This window comes from Tamandua tetradactyla, chromosome 3, assembly GCF_023851605.1.
Source record: "Tamandua tetradactyla isolate mTamTet1 chromosome 3, mTamTet1.pri, whole genome shotgun sequence".
In the NCBI taxonomy this organism is placed as follows: domain Eukaryota; kingdom Metazoa; phylum Chordata; class Mammalia; order Pilosa; family Myrmecophagidae; genus Tamandua; species Tamandua tetradactyla.
In genome coordinates this window covers 85,263,473-85,289,509 of record NC_135329.1, presented here as the reverse complement: position 1 = coordinate 85,289,509, position 26,037 = coordinate 85,263,473, and the positions used below count along the sequence as shown (strand labels likewise).

At 38.3% G+C, this 26,037-nt stretch overlaps 1 protein-coding gene and 1 pseudogene across 5 annotated transcripts in view; one reads left to right on the top strand and one right to left on the bottom strand.

Annotated features, from left to right (window-relative positions):
- WDR33 (WD repeat domain 33) overlaps positions 1-10,556 on the bottom strand; it is a 111,701-nt gene extending 101,145 nt beyond the window's left edge. For 3 of the 5 annotated variants that reach the window (XM_077153468.1, XM_077153469.1, XM_077153467.1), the window contains exon 1: positions 10,371-10,551. The gene's annotated coding sequence lies outside the window, so the exon portion shown is untranslated. Of the gene's footprint in view, positions 1-10,370 lie in introns of all 5 variants that reach the window. The other 2 variants (XM_077153465.1, XM_077153466.1) reach the window with 2 other exon arrangements.
- Positions 1,427-10,396, top strand: LOC143675698 (N-myc-interactor pseudogene; annotated as a pseudogene).
- Positions 10,557-26,037: the final 15,481 nt, after the last annotated feature.

Genomic DNA, 26,037 nt, shown 5'->3' with positions numbered 1-26,037 from the left:
AAAAAATGTAGCGCACATTCAGACCAGAACTGGAAATGTTTACACAGAAGAAATATAAAAAACAGAGTTGGAAACAAACACTGCGGGTAGAAAATGTGGTTAAGAAAAATTCTCTAATAATACCAAGTACAAGTACCTCAGTACCTGATACATGTAAGAGAGACAATGGGCTAGACACTTGGTAGATAAACTTATCCTTAAAACAATCCTACAAGTCTACAAAGAAAAATTCTGCTAAATTCCGTGATTACCTGGCATTGTTAAAGATTGCAAGTAATTAAATCTAAGACTACTAAAATAAAAATGAACCAAAGCCCTAGTTGGCAATCAATTTTGAACAAAGTTAGACACGACAATTCTAAAACCACAAAATAATATTATGCTATCACTTGATTCCTGATGGAATATTTTCTTATTTTAGAGTTTGCTAGCTATATAACAGGTATAATGTTAGCTCCTTCCAAAAGACAATGAACCCCAAAAAAACCCTTCCATAATTCTGCTATGTAATGTTTCATTTTGCTTTGTAAAAGTGGAGAAAAGAACACTAAACCAGAATTCAGCTGACGTGGATTCTGCTACTAATTAAATACGTGACTAGGAAAGAACTTGATCTCTTCAGTCCTGTTTCCTATCTTCAAATTAAGGGATCTAGACAATCTCCAGGAGAAAAACTCTAAAATTTCAAGATTTCACAAGAAATCTGTGAAAAATAATGATCATACTCAAAAGGACAATCCTAAAGAGTTGGTCCTGCGTATTTCAAATCTGTGAATTCCTATTTAGGTCAGACAGATCAAATGACAAATTTAAGGATCTGAGAGATCTGATTCTGGAAGTGGTTCTCAGTTTATAGTTCTATTATCTGAATTGGCCTGAAAGCCTAACTAACTGCTCAGTAACTGGAATTTATGGTGCCTTTAAATTATCTTATGACACATACTATCCCAGTTTGCCATTTCTCTCCAAACGTGCCAGTTTGGATTTCTAAAGTACAATGGTTATAGGGAATACATGACTTGAAGGTTCAAAAAATTTTAACTTTTACTTTAAAAACTGTAAAACTATCTACAAAAGTACATCTCTGACAAAACTAAACATCAACATCATGATCGTAATATGAGATACTTAGCAGTCATATCAGATTCCAAAGTATTTTGGATTTAAAGGGCAGTAGAATGACTAATTTCTCACTAGGCCCAGAAAGGCTAACCAGTGCAGTGTCAAAAAGGTCAGCCTAGTTATGTTCTGCCTTCTATTTCATTAAAATTCAACTGCCTGGAAATAAAAAATAAAAGTTTAATTGTGGAGAGCATGTGGGTGTGGGAAGCAGCCTGGGGAGCAACACAGCTTGATAAAAAATATACATATAAAACAAGCGCTTAAGGAGCGTTGCTCAAATGAGCAATTCATGCAATATGAAAACATGAGATTAATTAATGAAATCACAAAAGGAAAATATTCAACTAAAGAAAAAGATTCACAAATTGAAGCTGAGTTCCTGAGCCTGCCTGAGACTGAAGCTGAATCCACAGAATTCGAGATTAAAGAGGATACTCCTGAAACAAAGATGAAATCCATCATCCACAGAAAATCCTGAGAAAGACGGCCAATTTTTAAATGTCTCCTGCTCATTTCAAGTAAGCTTGCAAGTTCTTTATGAACTACAAAATGGGAAAGCACTCATCACCTTTGAAAAAAGAAGTCGTCCCCAAATGCATTAACAATGGGGAAACATCAAGGGCAGAGAGAGGACGAAGTAGTGGAGGTTATGGCCAAGGTAATTCCACTAAACTCAGGAGTCAGATTTCGGGTTCATGTAGAAGTTTCTAAGATAAAAATCAATGTTAATGAAATTCCTGACAAACTGCCTGAAGACCAGATTAGAGATGCTATTTTGAGCTTTTCCAAATCCTGAAGCAGATGTGGAGAGAAAGAAAGTGTGGAGTACAACAGTCCCAAAGCAATGTCATCACAATTGTGGAAACTGGAGCTGCTGACAAGATTATGAAAAAGAAAGAATAGCCTCTTAATATAAATCAACTTGGTATGTTGCAGGAATTTCCAGGAATATCTAATTTAGGACTGTATTTCCAACTAGAATCAGAGATATACAAAAGAAACTGCACAGGATTTAGTGAACATTCATTTTCGATGGAAGAAAAGGAAGGTGGAGAAGTAGATACAGTCAAGTGTTCACTAAGTCAACCACAAACAGCATATTTTGAAGAACAGAGTGAATCTTATGAAAATTAAAGTTTCTTAGCCTAAATTACTATAAATGTTTAACAAAAATAAAAATCCTTTTTCTTAAAAAAAAATTTTTAAAGCGGCTATCCCAGTTCTTCTGTGTCTCTGTTTTTGGACCAAAGAATTCATAAAACTTATTTTGTAAATTTAACTTGGCACAATACAAGATGAGTTTAATTTAGACTCTATTACTGTATATGAAACTGAAAATTTTGTTTAAAGCTTTTTAAATTACTTAAGGAATTCCCTACCTTCTACTGAAAAATAATTAGGACCATATACAGACTATATCCACATCCAACTGGTTAATGCATTTAAAACCCTACCTACCATTTGCACACTTTAGCAAAACCTTGAGCTTCTAATATTTGAAAGTGAATACATGTAGTGCTAGAATATTACTATTAGTAGATTACAAAAGTAAATTTGCATATTTTACTAATACGCAATTTTTTTAAAATGAGGATCAGCATGGTAGAGTGAGACAATTCAGGACTCCAGATCCCCCAAAGAATCTCTGAACAGCAGCAAGAACTGGCAGAAATATTTTTAAAATGAGGAAGGAAAAAAAAAAGAGAGATTAAGCTGCTCCCAGATAAACAAAAGCTAAGGGAGTTCATCACCACTAGATCTGCCCTACAAGAGATGCTAAAGGGAGTTCTTCAGGTTGAAAAGGAACAGGTCAACAGATAACAGATCAAAACCACATGAAGAAATAAAGATTTCCAGTGAAGTTAATGACAATGGATAATTTTTTATAAATACCAGTACCACTGTATTTTGGGTTTAGAATGTCACTTTTTTTTTTTTTTTACCTCCTACAGGATCTAAAAGGCAAATGCATAAAATGTAATGACAAATCAGTGGTTTAGACTCATAACGTATAAAAATGTAATTTGTGACAACTACATAAAGGTAGGAGGATGGGGTAGTATAGGAACATAGTTTGTGTATACCACTGAAGTTAACTTGGTATCAAAGTAAAAAAGACTTAGAGATTTAGGATGCTAAATTTAATCCTCATGGTAATTACAAAGAGTATCAGAGAACGTACAAGCTCACAGAGACAAAAATTAAAGTTGGGGAAGGGCAGGTAGAGAGAATGAGGAGTTATGCATAATGGATGTAGGGTTTTTGTCTTGGGAGATGTGAAAGCTGTAGTAAAGAAAGGTGGCAAACATATTGCAATATTCTGAATGGGAGTTATTCCACTGAATGATATGCTTGGGAGGGAATGTATAAATGTTCCCACAATTTAAAAAAAAAGGAAAGAGCAACTAAAGAGATTGTGCTGGTTTGAAAGGATGTATGTCCCCTAGAAAAGCCATGTTTTAATCTACATCCCATTTCATAAAGGCAGAATAATCCCTATTCAATACTGTATGTTTGAAACTGTAATCAGATCATCTCCCTGGAGATGTGATTGAATCAAGAGTGGTTGTGAAACTGGATCAGGTGACAACATATCTCCACCCATATGGGTGGGTCTTGATAAGTTTCTGGAGTCCTATAAGAAAGGAAACATTTTGGAGAATGAAAAAGATTCGGAGAGAGCAAAGAATGCTGCAGCACCACGAAGCAGAGAATCCACAAGCCAGAGACCTTTGGAAACGAAGGAAAATGCCTTCATGAAACAGGAAGCCAGGAGAGAAAGTGAGCACTTGATGCTGTGCTCGCCACGTGCTCTTCCAGCTGAGAGAGAAACCGTGACTGTGTTCACCATGTGCCTTCTCACTTGAGAGAGAGACCCTGAACTTCACTGGCCTTCTTGAGCCAAGGAATCTTTTCTTGGATGTCTTTTAATGTACATTTCTATAGACTTGTTTTAATGTACATCACCATTTTTGTTAGAAAGGGAAAATATGAATGAATTCATGTGTGCGAGTGTGTATACACATCCACTTACATATATAGGGTAAGTGAGAACAAGGACATAGGGTTTAGAAATGGAAACAGAACCTGAGTACTCTTTCAATACTTCTAAATTTTAAATCATATAAGTATTTACCATATTAAAAATACATACTTCAATCAAAAAAGAAAACAGCAAACATAATGATGAGCACAAATAAAAACTAATCAAACTTTAATTCAAACTGATAAAATAACTAAGCAAAAAAAGTTATTTTAAATAAATTTTATGACTTTACCTTAAATGGGATATATTCTACGAAGAGAGAAAAAAAGGAATCAATCATACTGAGTAGGTTTGTTAGTACTGGTATTGTAAATTTGAATCAATTCCATTTGTAGGAAATGCCACTGTTAACTTTAAAATGCAATTTAAAATGCAATATAAACTTCAGATTTTTTTAATATTTTTAAACAGCTCTGCCCACTGAAAAGGCCCTAGAAGCAAAGACAACCCAGTAGCAATATGCCTACCACCTAGCACCTAAATCTTGCTTTACAAATACCATTTTCTATCAAAAGAAACCTTGCTCCTTGGAGAAACAGGAAAATACAAAAAACAAAAAGCACTCAAAGATGAATGGGGGTCAAAAAGAACATGGGAGCCAGCTTAAACGAGAGAAATTTGAGTATGAACTGTTTATCAGATACAGTATGAAAGTTAGATGTCCACAATTTGTTCATGTGAGTGCTTTAAGAGAGAAAAAGGGCACAATGTCTAGCAATGACTCTAAAGGGGTCAGAAAAATAAAACTGAGAGTGAAGGATAAAGCAAATGCGACAAATATTAACAACTGGTAAACTGGAATGAAAAGTGTATGGGAGTTCTTTGTACTATTCTTCTAACTCTTGGGTAAGTTCATAATTATTTCAAAATTTAAAAGTTTAAAAAAAGGGGAAAAAGCAAAAACTTTTTTTTAACAGAAGCCAGCGAGTAACGTAAATGTAAATAAATAACAGAATCAGAAAACCACCTTTATACATCACTTAAAGAAGTGATTTGGTCAACAGGCATCAGTGGATGTCAAAACCATTACATGAAAGATTTCTGAAGAACAAGACACTCACATGGGTATCGCCTCACAGATAAAAAAAATAATTCAAAGAGGGAAGTGTACTTCTTCACTGGAGAAAACTGGTGAACATCACACTAACTAAACAACACTGTACTAATGGGGCAAACTAACATCCAGCAGTCACCACCAACATATTAGGGAATCATTATCAGAAGGGGGAGAACCAGCCATTTGGTCCCTTCTGATGTAATGCCATACAAATCATATATCATAACTTATGAAATATTTTGCCAAAACTTTTTAACCCAAATTTAATCAAACCTCTCTGGCCTAACCTCAAATTTATAGGAGATAAACGGAAGAGAGAAATAAGTTAAAAGCACACAATGAGAAAATTTCAAATTACAGAACGTTCTTTAGAAAGTCAACGCCACAATGTTAATTACCTAACCATGATAATGATATTGGGGTTTTGTATATTCTTAGTTGGAGCCCAGTTTGAAACTAAAATGAATAAAAGGTGTAGGAAAGTGGCATTATTTTAAAGAAATGCAACCTGAAGTATTTAACTGAGAAGTAGCATGACGGCTACAACTTACTTTTTTTTCTTAGTATTTTTACTGAGAAATATCCACACACATACAGTCCAACCATATTATACAATCAACAATATCATCACATAGTTGCGTATTCTTCACCATGACGATTTTTAGAACATTTGCATCACTCCAGAAAAAGAAAAAGAACTCATACATTCCATAGTCCTTACCTTTCCCTCTCACTGACCCACAGTATTACAATCTACCCAGTTTTTACCCTTTCTCTTCCCCATTATTTATTTTTTTATCCTTATTTTTTTACTCATTTGTCCACACTCTGGATAAAAGGAGCATCAAACACAAGGTTTTCACAATCATAGTCACATCATAAAAGTAATATAGTTACACAGTCTTCTTCAAGAATCAAGGCTACTGGGAATGGTGCAACGGTGGCTTAGTGGCAAGAATTCTCGCCTGTCAAGCTAGAGACCCAGGTTCGATTCCCAAAGCCTTCCCATGCCAAAAAAATAAATAGAGTAAAAGAATCAAGGCTACTAGAACACATGTCAACAGTTTCAGGTTTTTCCCTCTAGCCACTGCAATACACCATAAACTAAAAAGGGATATCTATATAATGCATAAGAATAACCTCCAAGATAACCTCTCGGCTGTTTGAAATCTCAGCAACTTAGACTATTTTGTCTCACCTCTCTCTTCCTTCTTTTGGTCAAGAAAGCATTCTCATTTCCATGATGCTGGGCCCCAGCTCATCCTTAGGAGTTCTATCCCACATTGCCAAAGAGATTTACACCCCTAGGAGTCACATCCCATGTAGGGGGGAGGGTCTGAGTTCACCTGCCAAGTTGGCTTAGAGAAAGAGACCACATTTGAGCAACAAAAGAGGTACTCTGGGGTTGACTCTTAGGCATAACTGCCAGTATGCTTAGCATCTCCTTTGCAGGAATAAGCTTCATAGCAACAAGTCCCAATATTGAGGGCTCAGCCTACTGAACTGGTTGTCCCCTCTGCTTGTGAGAATATCAGGAATTACCCAGATGGGGAAGTTGAATATTTCCTCCTTTCTCCCCAGTCTCCCACGGGGACTTTACAAATACTTTTTTATTCTCTGCCCCAATTACTCTGGGATATACTGGGGAATCATGCTAACCTGTAGAAACCAACAAGATCTCACACCCTATTCAAGATTCCATGTAATTATGGTGTTCAAGTAAACTGACAATACAAATTAAATTAGATAATATGCTACCCAAAATATAAATTTTGCACCAAATAAACATTCTTTCTTTGGTCTCGCACAAGAAAGAGTTTGAAGTTTTAAAATATGGACCACAGCACCCTTTACCTGGTATTCTGATTTACGTTAGTCCTATACAGATCAGCTTCATTCATATCTCTAGACGAACACATGAAAAAATGTATACAGAGAGCTAATGCAAAATGGTTAAATGTTACAAACAGTTAAATCTAAGAGGTATATGGGTGTTCACTGTATTATTCTTTCAACTTTACGGATATCTGAAATTTTCGTAACACACAATGTTAGAAAAAACTTACCAGAAAAAAAAATTACTCCTTAAAAGTATCCTATTAAGGAGAGTAAATAGAGTAGAGAGCAGGTACCTATAACAGAACTCAACCTAAAGCACAGCTCTGCATTTATTATCCCAGCTAAGTTCCTGCTAAAAATGGTTATGGTGCAGTGCCAGATACTGCATGGGACTAAAGCAACACAAAGCAGAGTCACATAGACCTTAGGTTAACTGAGAGACAAGTTACATGTAAAGGCCTCATGAATGTGGTAAGATATGGCTGGATTTTGAGGATAGACAATACGTGAATAGCTGAAAGAGGTGAGAAAGAAATCCAGGCAAAGAGGTCATGAGCAAAGACAAGAGAGAGAAATAAACAAGGTCTGTGTGAAATACAGATCCCAGTAGAGTCATGAAGATAATATCTCAATCTTTATAACATCCAGCTTTTAGGAATAAAAAATATAAGGCACTGAAGAATCTGCCTTCAAGGAGCTCACAAAGTGCTTAATATAGAGTCAAAATATATTACAATAATAAATACAAAATCCTTTAATAACAACAGAGAAAGGAGTGATCAATTTATAAGAGAAATGACACTGTATTAGTTTTTAACAAAGAAAAGATGACATGAATTCATCCTTAAAAATGGAAAAAAGTTTCACCAAGTAAATTCAAAGCAGAAAAAGAAAAATGTCAATATTTATTGAATGCTGACTACTGACAAACTTTAAGATAAGTATTATAATTAACACTTTTAGATATACTGAAACTATATGATCCAACATAAAAAAAGCTAGTTAGTGGTCAGCGGGCATTCAAACCTAGGATCTGAATGCTAATGAAAACCATGCATGCCCTTTCCAATACTTCCCAATTCTGGAGATTTATAAGCATGCAAATTATGAATCTAAGGTAGAAAAAACTTTATGTAATCAGTCGCTCCACGAGGAAATTAATAAAAGGCTCAAGGGACAGAAATTATGAAAGTACTGTGGGTTTGATTTTCTAGCACAGAGAAGACCCTGTGAATCTAGAACTAGTGTAGCTAGTTCCCCTTGTTTTTTACAATGGGAGGAAAAGGTTACCAATAAAAAAGGGTGTTCAAATAGAAAAGCTTTGATCCTAAATAACTGCCGAAGACGAAATACAAAATACTTTTACTTACTGACACTACAATCCAGTGACTTAACAGAACCCTGAGAACAACAGGGAGAATTTCATCATAGCAAAAAAAAAGAGTTAACAGCTCTTACCAGCAAAAGTTTCAATGCAAATGAAATCTCAGAATAAGGTTTTGTAGAAAATCAGGGCAATCTGGAATCCTTGCTTAAACAACAATGTACCAGTAACATTTAGGTAAACATACATTGATAATGAAGATTTCTAATCTACAAGTTCTAAAGCACTCATATAATTCCTAATTTTTGATTAATAATCTCGAAAGGATTACAGAAATACTTTCACAAGTGCAAAACTTCCATTAATATCTTTGTCAATTTATTTGTCACAATTATAAAGCTTTCCACTCACTCTCTTCATCTGAGGTATGGAACCATTTAAAAACTTCAGCCACAAATAAAATCCACCCCCCAAACAATGTGAAACATAGATGGACTTACTTCTTAACAAGGAGAGTTCTAAATAATCACTTTACGCAGTCACCAAAAATGTAATTAAAGGCCTAATCAAGATAAATCTGTGATGGCAAAATTTGTTTTGAGTATTTTTCACAAAGAACGTAAAATAAGCCACTGGCATCATAGATAACATTTGTATTCTTCCCCTAAAAATCTGTGATGTAAAACCAACTTTCTACCAAAATTTTCACCACGAGGAAAGATAAAATTATTCCTATCTTTGGGAAAGATAAATGTTAAGAAAACAGACTAAGGAACTTAGAGCCTCAACACAAACTCAAATCGATACAATATTTTACCTTCAATGTAAGGAGACCAATTAAAAAGTGCAAAAAATACCTTAAAAAATGGATGTCAAAAAGCAATTACTAAGATCTGAAGCAGAAAAATGCCACCAGGGGGAAATTAACATGTTTTCCTTCACCAAATAGCCTTTTAAAAGTTTCACTGTTTGAATTAAGTAGATCTACCACAGTATCACGTTTGACAGGCAAAAATACCGCATACACTAGGTCTCCAAAGGGTATTTAAAAGTCAACTCAGTTCCCAAAGGGTGTTCCTTTAAACAAAGGTTTTTTTATTCATGCTCTAATATGTTCCAAAGTATTCGAACAGTTAACTTAATGTCATCTGCGTACTGATTACGTCAAATCATTCCTGACAGGTATTCTACAGGTAAGGCATGCTCTTTTATTTGATTTAAACAAATCCGGTTTCGGAATTCCCTATCAACCCGCTGCCTCATTTCTGCAGAAGGGTCACTAGCCCCAAGGATCACAAGCAGTTACCAACATTTTTTTTCTTTGCTTTAAAAAAAACAATGCTTTTAAGATCCTAAATATCAAGCTACCAGAGATAAACTTAAAATTCGAGGCATGGAGGAAGGGAGTTATTAAACACACTTGTAGGGATCACGGCCTAAAGCAAACCACTGCGCATTTAACTATTCCAAAAGAGGAAGGCTTACCAAGCTGTGGACTTAACCCCGGCTACAAATACCGATTTCAAGACACGTTAACGTCAAAACAAAATCTTCTGGTGTTTTACAGGTTTCGCTTAGCTTCCCGTGAACACCTTAACCAACCACTCAAAGCCACACGCCACGCACCTCTCGGCCCATCCCCTTTCACTCCCGCCCCAAATCTCAGTTTAAAAGCGCTTCTCTCCTCTAAACTTCACGTCCTATTTGCGGCCTGCCAGAATCCGTCTTTTGGTCGCCAACAGTCCACAGCCAGGCCTGGTCCTACCCTGCCCTCCTTTACTGGCCTCCCTCATCCCAGTCTCCTCCCCAGAGGCTCAACCCTGCCTCAACGAACACTCCTGAATGTCGGTTTTCCTTGCTCCTCCGACCTGTCCCCATGAGCCCCTCCAGGCCCCCAAAGCACGCAACGGCCGAGCCTGAAAATGGCGGAGAGTGTTGCCGCCTGCTGCCTGCGATTGGCCCCATGCTGCCGTCCCACTCACCGTTTGGCTCTGGGCAGAGCTCCTAACGGCGAAAGAAGTGCTCGTCTTCACTCTATTAAGGAATGTCTCTCCTCTTTAGCCTACTCCTTCGCCCTTCTCAATCCCTCTCCGCCGAGGAAGCAGCCGCCATCTTCCCCTCTGAGCCACCGAGCGCACGACGTTGCGTCACCACGCACCGGCGTTCTCTAAGATACGTCACGCGCCCCGGGGACAAGGGCGTCCATACGTCTGCCGCGCATGCTCCTAGGTAAGGGGCTGGGCTTCGCGCGGCCGTTCCGCGCGGTCAGCTGAGTGCTTTCTTTGTTCCCGCTGTGAGGGGGTATGACTACTTCCCGGCGGGCGTTTATTCACATTGGGAGCTAACCTTGACATTCTCAAAAACACCCATTTTCCAAACTTTGAATAAGAAACTTGTTCCCGAGCGGCGAGGTTGTTATAGCAGGCTGTGGCCAAGCCGAGGAAAATCCAACTGTGGGCAGGGCTCTTGGACTCCACTGAGAATTTGTTCACCTGTGTAACGGGGAGAGTCCCACCTCACGGGTTTTGGGGTGTTCAAATGAAAGCACCCAGCAGAGTCTAGCGCGCCACAAGGGTTCAAGCCTTCAGGTTATTCTACAGACCAGTTACGAGAACTGGTACAGCACTAAAGTACAACCACTTTTAGGGAAACTGCCTCAGGGCTCATCATAGGACCCAGCAAGTCTAGTCTGCCCCGAGAGGAGCACAGTCATAGAATGGACTACAGCATAGCAATAGGAAATAATTAAGTGCTGACAAATATAACAACCTGGATGAATTTCGGATATTACAGTGATAAGCCAGACACAAAAGAGGATATCCTGTATGAAATTTAGAATACAGCATCAAAACAAGAGAGTTGTCCTCCAGGTTTTGAGAAAATAATTTGGCAATATGAGTGAAGAAACTTAAAAATACTTTAAAATTTTGACTCCATAATCCCTTTTCTAAAAAGTCTATTGTATAGTGACTAAATGTACAAAATTTTAAAATGTTTTTGCATGGGGAAGAACAAAGGAATGTCATTACTGCAGGGTGCTGAAAATAGATGATAGTTAATATTTTAAAATTTTAACTTATGTGTGAGACTAAACCAAAAAATGTTTCTTTGGTACAAAATTTGTATTTTGCTAGTGCATTTCCTAAAATAACTTATGTAGACAGGCTAATTGAACACCGTATGTACATGGAACCTTGAATAGGACCTGAGATTTTGTTGGTTTGTCCAGAGTGATGCCCTGATAAATCCCAGAGTGATTTGACCAGTGAATAAAAAAGTATTTGCAAAGTCCCCTTCGGGGAGTGGTGAAAAAGGAGGAAAATTCAACTTCCCGAAGTTGAATTCTTGATATTCTCACAAGCAATGTGGACAACCAAAATTATAGGTTGAGCCCCCAATCTTGGGGGTTGTTCATATGAAACTTAACCCCACAAAGGCTAGGTCAAGTCTACTTAAAATTTAGGCCTAAGAGTCACCCCCAAGAGAACCTCTTTTCTTGCTCAGATGTGGCCTCTCTCTCCAGCCAATGCAACAAGCAAACTCACCACCCTCCCCCTGTCTATGTGGGACATGACTCCCAGGGGTGTGGACCTTCCTGGCAACGTGGGACAGAAATCCTAGAATAACCTGAGACTCAGCATCAAGGGATTGAGAAAACCCTTAGAATGAGCTGAGACTCAGCATCAAAAGGATTGAGAAAAACCGTAGAATGAGCTGAAACTCAGCATCAAGGAATTGAGAAAACCTTCTAGACCAAAAGGGGGAAGAGTGAAATGAGACAAAGTGTCAATGGCTGAGAGATTCCAAACAGAGTCCAGAGGTTATCCTGGAGGTTATTCTTACCCATTAAGTAGATATCACCTTGTTAGCCAAGATGTAACTGGAGAGGCTGGAGGAAACTGCCTGAAAATGTAGAGCTATGTTCTAGTAGCCATGTTTCTTGAAGACGATTGTATAATGACAGAGCTTTCCCAACGTGACTGTGTGATTGTGAAAAGCTTGGGTCTGATGCTCCTTTTATCTACCTTATCAACAGATGAGTAAAACATATGGAATAAAAATAAATAATAGGGGGAACAAATGTTAAAGTAAATTTAGATTGAAATGCTAGTGATCAATGAAAGGAAGGGGTAAGGGGTATGGTATGAATGAATTTTTTTCTGTTTTCTTTTTATTTCTTTATCTGAATAGATGCAAATGTTCCAAGAAATGATCATGATGATGAATATGCAACTATGTGGTGACTTTGTGAATTACTGATTATATGTGTAGAACAGAATGACCAAAACTTAAGAATGTTTGCATTTGGTGTTTTTTGGTATTTTTTTAAACTTTAAAAGTTAATTTAAAAAAAATCTATTATAAGGATAGTCTCAGAAAAGGGACGAAGGCTTGCGTCGGAACCATTCATTGAGTTATTACTGATGATAGCAAAAAAAAAAAAGGGAAGCAACTGAGATGTTACATAAATAGCAGAGAATGGTTATATATTGCCACATCCATACAATAGAATATTATGCAGCCAATACAGAGTATCTTTACTCTGTAAGAATTTTTTATGATGACATTGGGAATGCTTATAATCTAATTTTAGTGGAATGTGAATATAAACAAGTGTATAGTGCCTAGAAATATCCAAGGAAATATATTAAGATGTTTGTACCAAGTAGCGGGATTAGAGATGACTGTTTCCTTCAAATGCAGATGTTTTATTTTTGTAATCACAGGAAAGGGTGTTTGTTTTAAAGCAGTACCAGAATACCAATGTTCTATGATATTTATGTTATTAAACACTTCTGGGACCAGTAAGAATTTACTGTTCCCTGTTGATTATTTAACATCTTATCACACATCATTTGGGAATCCGCCAGAACCCCACACCTTCCCAGGTGTCAAGAGTTTAGTTTTCATGCCTTCTATTGCAGGAAGTCAAGGATGATTAAACTGGAAAGCAACAAGCAAAGACTTGGGGAAGTAAAAATTTTACTCCAGGCTAGAGTGTGAGTGTGTGTATTTCTAAGAAAGTATATTGTGTTTGGCTCCTGGTGGCTGCCATGCAAAAAAAAAAACCCGTATACTGTGGGTCATGGGAGCTGGGATGGCTGATATGGAAGAACCCATAACTTAGATAAAAGACCATTTATTGATGCAACAAATGGCTACAGCCTTGCATTTCTACTAACTTCTGGGCACCAAATAAACTGGATCTCAAATTCATTGTCCAGGAGAAGAGACAGACAATTGTGGTGCCATGTGGTAAGTATAGAATAGGACGGCCAGGATGAAAGTCACCCAGTTTTTGTGCCTGAATGGGGTCAGGAAGGTGACCCTAAGGAGTCCTTAAGTTGAGTTCTGATGGTAAGGTAGAAAAAAGAATAAGCAAGTGGTCTGTTTCTAGAAATTATAGCTACAAGTGGCTGTGTGAAAGTCATTAAGGCATAGAGAGTATCCTGATACTTGAAAGTCCTCAAAATGTGCTGAATTGGAAGGGCGATCTTATCAAAGCAAAGACTGGTCACACCTCTAATCTCATGGCTCCCTGCCTGGAGATTGTTTTTAAAATTGATTAGGAGATGGAGGAAAGAGAACTCCTCAAAATCAAATGCTTCTGTGACTCAAAAGACTTTGTCAAAAAGGTGAAGAGGTAGCCAACTCAGTGGGAGAAAATATTTGGAAACCACATCTCAGATAAGGGCTTGATGTATATATAAAGAAATCATGCAACTCAACAACAAAACAACAAATAACCCAATTCTAAAATGGGCAAAAGATATGAATAGATAGTTTTCCAAAGAGCTAATAAAAATGGCTAAAAAACACATGAAGAGATGTTAATTTTGATTAGCTATAAGGGAAATGCAAATCAAAACCATAATGAAATATTATCTCATGCCTACAAGAACAGATACCATTAAACCAACAGGAAACTAAAAATGTTGGACAGGATGTGGAGAAATTGCAATACTTATTCACAGCTGGTGGGAATGTCTAGTGGTACAGCCAGTGTGAAAGACAGCTTGGGGATTCCTCAGAAAACTAAATATCGAGTAGCCCTACAACCTGGCAATACCTACTCAGTATACCCAGAAGAGCTGAAAGCAATGACACTAAGAGACATTTGTACATTAATGTTCATAGCGACATTATTCGCAATTTCCAAAAGATGGAAACAATCCTAGTGTCCATCAACAGATGAATGGGTAAACAAAATATGGTATATACATACAATGAAATATTATGCAGCAGTAGACAAAATGAGGTCCCGAAGTATATGACAACACAAATAAACCTAGAGGACATAAGGCTGAGAGAAATAAGCCAGACAAAGAAGGATAGACACTGTACGATTTCTCTAATATGACCTTGGTAAAAGTAAATGCAGAGTGTTAAAATGTAGAATATAGGGGACCTAGAGATACACAGAAGCTAGAGATTGGTGAATGGTTGCCTAATAAGATTGGACTTAAATGTATGAGAATGGATAGGCATGAGGTAGTTCATTAGTGGATTTATAAATAATATTGCCATATTGAAGGCAAATATGATTGAATTGCCATATTGAAGATGAATATGATTGAAAGGGGGTTGGATAGAGCCATGTATCTCACCAATTAACACTACAAATATAAACAAGTTCTTGTATGAACTACAAAAGTATGGAATCTTGTACAAAGAGTTAATAATGGAGGGGTATAGGGAAAAAGCACTATTGCAGTCTATGGCCTACAGTTAACAGAAAGACATCAACAGTACTACAGCAATATCGGGGGTAAATAATTGGGGGTGGGGTGGGGAGGGACAAGAGTTAAAGGGAGTTTGGTGAGTGTGTGTTTATTTATTAGTTTTCCTCTTTGGAGAAATGAAAATTGCCTAAAATTGAGAGTGATGATGATTGCACAACTAAGTGAGGATACTGTGAGACATGGATTGTTTATTTTGGACATTATTCACAATGCCCAATGGATGGAGGTGACCAAAGAGTACAATGACTGAGAAGCAGTAAAGCAAACTGTAGTGTATACATATGATGGAATATTGTGCGGCTACAGAAAGAAATGAAGTCATGAGGCATGCAACGAGGTGAATAAACCTTGAGGACATTATGTTGTGCAAAATAAGCCAGAAACAAAAGGATTAATATTGTATCCCTTTAGTAAATACTTAAAAGAAACTTGGGGTCTAGACTGTAAGTTCTTATAGCAGTCACATTTATTCCTGAACTTTAAGTATTATTTCTAGGTTCTGAGCTGTTGTGCTATATATGTATAACCTGGTTTTTCCCTGGAATTTTGGGTGCCAGTGTAACACCTAAGACTCTGAGTTGGCGTTCTGCAGCTCTAAAAGTCACCACTGCTACATAGAACTGTTAAAGAAACCAAAAAAGAGATCAGGCTTCAATTAAACGTAAAACAAAGCTGATCTGGTTGGGAATAAGATGAATCAGAATACATAAAGGATGACAGTTAGTCTTTATTTTAGAACTTCACCTAATGTATGAGACCAAAGGAAGAGAACTTTATTTTTTCTCCCTCTCTTTTTTTTGTCCCACCATTATTTATTTATTTTTAATCCACATGTTTTACTCATCTGTCCATACCATAGATAAAAGGAGCATCAGACACAAGGTTTTCACAATCATACAGTCACATTGTGAAAGCTATATCATAATACAGTCATCTTCAAGAAACATGGCTACTGGAACACAGCTCTACAGTTTCAGGCACTTCCCTCTGGCCTAATACACCTTAATCTAAAAAGGGGATATCTATATAATGTGTAAGAATAATCTCCAGGATAATCTCTCAACTCTGAAATCTCTCAGCCACTGACACTTTATTGTGTCTCATTTCTCTCTTCCCGCTTTCAATCAAGAAGGCTTTCTCAATCCCTTGATGCTGAGTCCCAGCTCATTCTAGGATTTCTGTCCCACTTTGCCAGGGTGGTTTATATCTGAGAGTCATGTCCCATGTAGAAAGGGGTAGGGTGGTGAGTTTGCTTGCCGTGCTGGCTGAGGGAGAGATAGGCCACATCTGAGCAACAAAAGAGGTTCTCTGGGGTGACTCTTATGTCTAACTTTAAGTAGGCTTAGTCTACTCTTTACGGGGATAAGTTTCAAAGAAACAAACCCCAGGATTGAGGGCTCAGCCTCTTGATTTGGTTGTCCCACTGCTTGCTAGAATATTAGGTGTTTTCCAAATGGGGAAGTTGAATTTTCCCCCTTTCTCACCATTCCCCCAAGGGGACTCTGCAAATACTTTTTTCATTCACTGTTCAAATTACATTGGGATTTATCAGGGTATCACTCTGGGATTTATCTGGACATTCCTCTGGACAAACTTACAAAATCTCATGCCCTAATCAAGGAGAGCTTTATTTTATCCAAAACCTAAAGTTTATGTACAAACAATTTAACTCAACCTGTCTGGACAGTTCATTTAAACAACACAAACATATGGAGCCCAGAATGGGAACAAGGGCTTGTAATTCTACATAGCTTAATATAATACCTGGATACATCCCAGAGTATGTTGGACAGATAATTAAAAAAATATTGGCAAAGAATGTTCTAAAAATGATCATGGTGATGAATGCACAACTATGTGATGATATTGTGAGCCACTGATTGTATACCAGGTATGGACTGTATGTGTGTGAAGATTTGTCAATAAAAAAATTTTTTTAGAAGTATTGGCAAAGTCTCTTGAGGGACTGGAGAAAAAATATGTGACTATTAAACTTTCCCAACATGGAAACCTCAGTTACCCTCTCAAACATTAGGAACTCCCAAGTCAGTAGGCCAAGGCTTTGATCTTGAGACTTGCTCTTATGAAACTTATTTCTGTAGCAGAGAAGCTAAGCCTAACTATAATTATGCCTAAGAGTTACTTCCAGGAAACCTCTTTGTTGTTCAGATGTAATCCTTCTCTCTCTCTAAGCCCAACTGTGCAAGTAAAATCATTACCCTCCCCCACTACATGGGACATGATGTCCAGGGGTGCAAGTCTCCCTGGCAACATGGGACATGACTCCCCAGGGATGAGACTGGCCCTGACACCATGGGATCAACAATGCTTTCCTGACCAAAGGGGGAAACAGAAATGTAGCAAAATAAGCTGTCAGTGACTAAGAGATTTCAAATAGAGTTGAGAGGATATTCCGGAGGCTACTCTTATGCAAGCTTAAGATAAATATTGCTATTTGCCAGCTTGCCAAACCCCAACCAATATCATTACTGTTAATCCTAAGCAACACCCAGGGCTCTAGCTGAGATTCTACAAATGTTACATGCAGTAAGTTTACTTTTCAGAAATCTAAAACCTTCAGATAGTGCCTAGGCTAAATAAGCCCTGAAACCCAAAGGTGCCAGTCTCTCCAAGAATATCAACGAATTCAGTCCCCCATCCTGTACTGTCAACACCCCTTTTCAACATGAAAAAGTTAGAATGGGCAGAGCCCAAATATCCCTAAATATTGGAAAGAGGAATAAAGGAGTATAAGTTATAACAGAGAAGTTAGAATTTAACAAATGACTATGACTACTGAATCATTATATTGATATTTCTTTTTAATCTCCATGACTTGGAGAAGCTAGAGGAAAAACCTGAAATAGTGGAACTGTAACCCATAGCAAACTTTGAAATTTGATTTATAACTACTTGTTAAAATGTATTTTGAAATTCATTGCTTTTTTGTATGTATATTTCACAATAGAAAATGCTAAAAAAAATTGATTACAGATAGAGGAAACTGTTAACTATAGTTCAAGTAGGCAATCAGTCATATTCAGAATGTGGGAAATTCTATTCAATTGGTCTGCTTTCTTCAACAACAAAAACAAAAGCAAAAAAGATTAAAAAATGGAGGCAGGGTGGGCAATGGTGATTCAGTGGCAGAATTCTCACCTGCCAAGCCAAAGACCCAGGTTCCTTTCCCGGTGCCTGCCCATACAAAGAAAAAAAAAAGAAAAGAGAAGAAAAAAAAATGGAGGCAAGAGAACTGCTACAGATTAACTGCTAAAGGTTAGAGACTTAAAAGACATATCAACCAAATGCAGTGTGTTGTCCTTGTTTGGATCCTAAATTGAACAAACTGACTAAAGAAAAGATTTCCCTTTTGAGAAAATGGGAACATTTGAGCAGACTTGATGGAACATTGAGGAATTGCTTACTCTCTTACATGTGATAATGATATTTTGGTTAAGTTAAAAGCATACATTTAAATGTTAGTTATATTCTGAAGTATTTATGGGTGAAACAATACAGTGTCTGGGATTTACTTTAAAAGATTACAGCCAAGGACATCAACAGAAATGAATATTCTCTCCTCCATAAAAGCAACAAAAATACTGGCAACAAGGATGTCCACTATCACCACTATTATTCAACATTGTGTTGGAGGTTCTAGCCAGAGCAATTAGACAAGAAAAAGAAATACAAGGCATCAAAATTGGAAAGGAAGAAGTAAAACTATCACTGTTTGCAGATGATATGATACTATACGTCGAAATCCCGGAAAAATCCACAACAAAACTACTACAGCTAATAAATGAGTACAGCAAAGTAGCAGGTTACAAGATCAACACTCAAAAATCTGTAGCATTTCTATACAGTAGTAATGAACAAGCTGAGGGGGAAATCGAGAAACGAATCCCATTTACAATTGCAACTAAAAGAATAAAATACCTAGGAATAAATTTAACTAAAGAGACAAAAAACCTATATAAAGAAAACTACAAAAAACTGCTAAAAGAAATCACAGAAGACCTAAATAGATGGAAGAGCATACCATGTTCATGGATTGGAAGACTAAATATAGTTAAGATGTCAATCCTACCTAAATTGATCTACAGATTCAATGCAATACCAATCAAAATCCCAACAACTTATTTTTCAGAAATAGAAAAAACAATAAGCAAATTTATCTGGAAGGGCAGGGTGCCCCGAATTGCCAAAAACATCTTGAGGAAAAAAAACGAAGCTGGAGGTCTCACGCTGCCGGACTTTAAGGCATATTATGAAGCCACAGTGGTCAAAACAGCATGGTATTGGCATAAAGATGGATATATCGACCAATGGAATCGAATAGAGTGCTCAGATATAGACCCTCTCATCTATGGACATTTGATCTTTGATAAGGCATTCAAGCCAACTCACTTGGGACAGAACAGTCTCTTCAATAAATGGTGCCTAGAGAACTGGATATCCATATGCAAAAGAATGAAAGAGGACCCATATCTCACACCCTATACAAAAGTTAACTCAAAATGGATCAAAGATCTAAACATTAGGTCTAAGACCATAAAACAGTTAGAGGAAAATGTAGGGTGATATCTTATGAATCTTACAACTGGAGGCGGTTTTATGGACCTTAAACCTAAAGCAAGAGCACTGAAGAAGGAAATAAATAAATGGGAGCTTCTCAAAATTAAACACTTTTGTGCATCAAAGAACTTCATCAAGAAAGTAGAAAGACAGCCTACACAATGGGAGACAATATTTGGAAACGACATATCAGATAAAGGTCTAGTATCCAGAATTTATAAAGAGATTGTTCAACTCAACAACAAAAAGACAGCCAACCCAATTACAAAATGGGAAAAAGACTTGAACTGACACTTCTCAGAAGAGGAAATACAAATGGCCAAAAGGCACATGAAGAGATGCTCAATGTCCCTGGCCATTAGAGAAATGCAAATCAAAACCACAATGAGATATCATCTCACACCCACCAGAATGGCCATTATCAACAAAACAGAAAATGACAAGTGCTGGAGAGGATGCGGAGAAAGAGGCACGCTTATCCACTGTTGGTGGGAATGTCAAATGGTACAACCACTGTGGAAGGCAGTTTGGCGGTTCCTCAAAAAGCTGAATATAGAATTGCCATACGACCCAGCAATACCATTGCTGGGTATCTACTCAAAGGACTTAAGGGCAAAGACACAAATGGACATTTGCACACCAATGTTTATAGCAGCGTTATTTACAATCGCAAAGAGATGGAAACAGCCAAAATGTCCATCAACAGAAGAATGGCTAAACAAACTGTGGTATATACATACAATGGAATATTATGCAGCTTTAAGACAGGATAAACTTATGAAGCATGTAATAACATGGATGGACCTAGAGAACATTATGCTGAGTGAGTCTAGCCAAAAACTAAAGGACAAATACTGTATGGTCCCACTGATGTGAATGGACATTCGAGAATAAACTTGGAATATGTCATTGGTAACAGAGTCCAGCAGGAGTTAGAAACAGGGTAACATAATGGGTAATTGGAGCTGAAGGGATACAGACTGTGCAACAGGACTAGATACAAAAACTCAAAAATGGACAGCACAATAATACCTAATTGTAAAGTAATCATGTTAAAACACTGAATGAAGCTGCATCCGAGCTATAGGTTTTTTGTTTGTTTGTTTGTTTGTTTGTCTGTTTGTTTGTTTGTTTTACTATCATTATTACTTTTATTTCTTTTCTCTACACTAACATTCTATACCTTTTTCTGGTGTGTTGCTAGTTCTTCTAAACCGATGCAAATGTACTAAGAAACGATGATCATGCATCTATGTGATGATGTTAAGAATTACTGATTGCAAATGTAGAATGGTATGATTTCTAAATGTTGGGTTAATTTCTTTTTTTCTTTCCGTTAATAAAAAAAAATACTGGGAAATGTCAAAATCAACTTTTTCAATTTTTTCTGAACTCTGGAAATTAACCAATGGCTCTCAACTACCTGAGAAGTGTTTATTCAGAGAAAACATGGCCAAATCTCAAAAAAAAAGGTGGGGGAAGGGAGAAAAGAGGGAGAGATATAAAACAAGGTTGGCTGGGTGACGACAGATCAATGGGCATTCACTATGCTATTCTCTTTTTGCAGACTTAAAATTTTTTTTTTAATGAAAGTTTGAACAAATTGTTTCATTAATTTAAGCAGAGTGGTTCAAAACCCAAGTTACAAAAGGAAATTCAGTGAAAAGAGAATCCATCTCTCCCTCCTGTCACCAACCACCCAGTTCATCACTCTGGAGGCAGGCGCTATTACCAATTTCTTGGGTATCCTTATGGAGACACGTAAATGAAAATACTGGTACATATGCTTTTTTTTCTGCACCAATGGATGTACAAATTTTCATTATTTGCTTCTCTTTGGGCAATACAGGCACTTTTCAGTCTTTGTTCACATATGAATATTTCAGTCTTTTAAACAGATTATCAGTTTTCCATTGTATAAACAAACAATAATTTACTTAACCAGTCCTCTTCTAATGGATTTTCAGGTTACTTCTAATCGTTTGCTAATACAAATAATGCTGCAATGACCATAGTTATATCTTCTTTATGCACTTACCAAACCCTGACTCTGGTGGAGTGTATGTTCCTTGGCTGAGCTAATGACCTCTTTTTCTTGTCTTTCTCTCCCCATTGGAATGTGTACTCCAAGGGAGCTAGAGCCTCGTTATCTTGTTCCTTTTTTTTTTAATCCCAACCTATATGGTGGGTGGGTATGCAATAAAGTTTTTTGAATTAATGAATTATTGGATATTGAGAAGGATATAAGAACATGAGAGAGTGAAAGTGCATAAGGGCTACACATCGAGTGTTTTCTAAAAAATTCCCCGAAGGGTTGTGGTGAAGTTTCAATAGGATACATACAGCACTTAACAGGACATATATAGACACAAATATCTTATCTGGGCTCCACCTCAGCTTGCCCTTTCCTTCCTTATTTCAAATGCAAATGAGTTACAGGCCCTTTTCAACCTGAAATCAACCGTGGGGGGGGGGGGGGGGATGGTGTAAGAGAGGGTGAGAGAGAATGTAGTCAATGGGGACCCTAGTACCACAGTCGTTATTAAAATACTTTCATAAGGAACCACTGGCCATCCCCACCTGCCTAGAGCCTCCTCACCATGATCCAGAAGCTAAAGGATTGTTGCCCCAAAGCACAAAGGCCAGTGGCCCTTAGGTTGCTAAATATTTCTAAACCAGTCCCTGCTTCCTGGCAATTAGTTTACCAGCAGAAGCAAGTTTCTGAAAAGGTGGGTTCAGGCTAGACCCTGAAGGATACTAATTTTACCAAAGGCTTCCCCTCTGCAATCTTTCATAGAAAGGCAAGCTGTCATCGTTGTCATTTCATCATCATCCTCACTGAAGCCAGCCCATTTCCATCCACTGAGAGCAGGGTGTGTTGAGGACAGCTTTGTTTTTTCACTTCTCAGAGGCATATCCAGCTGGAACATCCTTCCTGATCCGAAAATGCAAGTATGCACATAAGAGGAAGAGCTGTGGGTACCTGGCTGAAGATTGGAGGGACACCAGCAGTGTGGCCCCATAGGAGCCATGTGGAAGCTTTCTCAGGACCGCTGGGGTGGCTATGGCCCACTGGCCCTATCCACCCTATCCAGATAAACATACCCAGACCAGTAGGGAACCAGTAGGCATCTGCAGTTATGAGGATCTAGAGTTCACATGTCCCAAGGGGAAATGGAGATGACCATTTGGTGCTGTCCTGTCCATACTGAAATAAATTGACCTGGGTGAGAAGGCAAGTCCAGTTCTCAAATGTCCCTTAAGGAAGAACCAATGTTTACGCAACTATCTGATTTTTATATAAAGTCAAATAAAATATTTTTGTTGTGATCCACCTGGCATACGGAAAAAAGGTCAGCTATTTATTAAATGAGTAATATTCCTTGAACAAATCACCATAATGCACTAGACTTTGAGAGATGAAGAGTGTGTTTGTAAAATGCTGTGAGACTCAGCTCTGGACATAAAGGTTCTTCTCTATTTAGGATATTTGCACTACAGCATAATTTCCAGAAATAGGCCAGATGTGAGCATGTTTATGCACATACTTGTTTATATAAACTACCCAGAACCAGTCTCCTTCACTTGGGAGCAACACGCCGGCTCCTTGTCCCTCTACCCTCAGGATTCTCAGCAAGCTGTAGTGTTCTTAGAGATCCTACCTCTACAAATACTGTCATGAGTCAAATTGTGTCCCCCAAATCACAGGTTGAAGTCTGTGCCAGTTTGAAAGGATTCAGGTACCCTAGAATAGCCATGTTTTCATCCTAATTCCATTTTATACAGGCAGCCATTTCCTCTGATCCCTATTCAGTACTATAGATTGGAAAGTTGATTAGGTTATCTCCATGGAGATGTGGCGCCCAATTGTGGGTATTAAATTTGATTAGATGGAGATGTGACTACACACATTCCAAGTAGGTCTTGATTAGTTTACTGGAATCCTCTTGTTCTAGTTTGCTGGCTGCCAGAGTGCAATACACTAGAGGTGGATTGGCTGCTTGGGCTGTGCTACATTGTGCACTGTCGTTTAAGCACCAGCCAATTAAGTCAAACATCATTCATTGCAGCAGTCATGCCTCCCGCTGCCTGCAGATGTAATCAGCAACAGACAGGACAGCACTTGCCCAACCAGACAAAGAGGTACCACCACTTGGCCAAGTTGACACATGAACCTGACCATGACAGTCCACCCCTTGTCAACTTGGCAGCTATATATATCACCTTAAACCATACCTAATTTCTAAATAAAAAACATTAAAACACATTTTTTTCTTTCAGCTAACAATACTTAACTGCCCTGCATATAACTGGAAACACTAACTCTCTCCAGAATAGGGTGCAATTCCTTGGGTAAGATTCATTCTCAAACTTGATATCTTACAACTTAAATAGTATTAACAGGAACAAAACAGCATCACAGTCCTCGTTTCTGTAACTGATCCTGTGGTTGTAGTTCATATTTATCACTACCTTCTTCCACTATCCATTCCATGTTCCCTTTACCCTCAGCAAGCACTTCAGCTGGCTGTGGTTCTTTGCCTGGTGGGGGACTCAGACCTTCATTCCTGAAGTTTCAGACCCATTAGTAGTCCTGCCTGGATTGGGCTGTTGCAGATTTCCATTGATTTTAATCGCAGGGTATGGTAGTACTAAAAGATGCCCTAGGGGATTGCCTATATTCCAAGAAAACTCCTCTTTATCTCCATTGTGTAGTTGCAGTCCTATTTCCCCCTGATAGTCAGGGTCAATCACCCCAGAATAAATGCAATCCTGTTCTTGGCTTGTTGATCCAGGGGCATGAGTAGCCCAAAGTGACCAGGTGGCAGTCTTAGATTCCAGTTCAATGGAATCATTGTTGTTTCTCCTGGTGGAAACACTCCCCCTTTTGGAACTAAAACCTGTAGACCAGCAGAGCTCAGGGTTGCAGGGACACTTTCATTCTCCTTGGTTCCTGGACCCATGGATCCTGGCTACAGGACAAACAGCACCATACAGTGGATGCTGATTCAGAGCAATATACAGTTTCCTGGAGAACATTACTCTAGCCTTTCAAGGTATTTCCATCTAGTTGGCACCATAATTGAGTTTTCAAAAGGCCATTCCACCGTTCTATCAATCCAGCTGCTTCTGGATGATGGGGAGCATGGTAAAACCAGGAAATCCCATGAGCTTGTGCCCATTCCCGCACTTCAATTGCTGTGAAGTGTGTTCCTTGATCAGGAGCAATGCTATGTGGAATACCATGATGATGGATAAGGCATTCTGTAAGTCCATGGATGGTAGTTTTGGCAGAAGCATTGTGTGCAGGGAAAGCAAACCCATATCCAGAGTATGTGTCTATTCCAGTTAAAATAAATCACTGCCCCTTTCATGAAGGGAGTGGTCCAATGTAATCAACCTGCCACCATGTAGCTGGCTGAAAACCTTGGGTAATGGTGCCATATCGGGGGCTGGATGTGGGTCTCTGCTTCTGGCAGATTGGGCACTCAGCAGTCACTGTAGCCAAGTCAGTCTTGGTGAGTGGAAGTCCATGTTGCTGAGCCCATGCATAACCTCTATCCCTACCAGCATGACCACTTTGTTCATGAGCCCATTGAGCAATGACAGGAGTTCTGGGGAAAGAGGCTGACTGGTATCCACAGAACAGGTCATTTTATCCACTTGATTATTAAAACCTTCCTCTGCTGAAGTCACCCTCTGGTGTGCATTCACATGGGACACAAATATCTTCATGTTTTTAGCCCACTCAGAAAGGTCTATCCACATACTTCTTCCCTAGACCTCTTTGTCACCAATTGTCCAATGACAGGAGAGCAACAGAGTAGAGCCGTGAAGCACAGAGTCCATGCTGCCAGAAACCTTTGGAGATGAAGAAGGAAAATGCCTCCTAGGGAGCTTCATGAAACAAGAAACCTGGAGAGAAAGTTAGCAGACATTGCCATGTTTCTCTCCAGTTGAGAGAGAAACCCTGAACTTTATCAGCCTTTCCTGAGTGATGGTACCCTCTTGTTGGTGCCTTAATTTGGACATATTTATGCACTTGCCCTAATTGGGACAATTTCTTGGCCTTAGAACTGTAAACCAGCAACTTATTAAATTGCCTTTTTAAAAGCCATTCTAGCTCTGGTATATTGCATTCCAGCAGCTAGCCCTAGAACAAAGCCCTAAACACAGGACCTGTGATTGTAACCCTACTTGAAAATAGGGTCTTTTCAGATGAAGAGGTCACACTATATCAAATATGACTGATGCCTTTCTAAGAGGAGGGGAATTCATACACAGAGACCCAGGCACAGAGGAGAAAACCAGGGGAAGATGGAGGAAG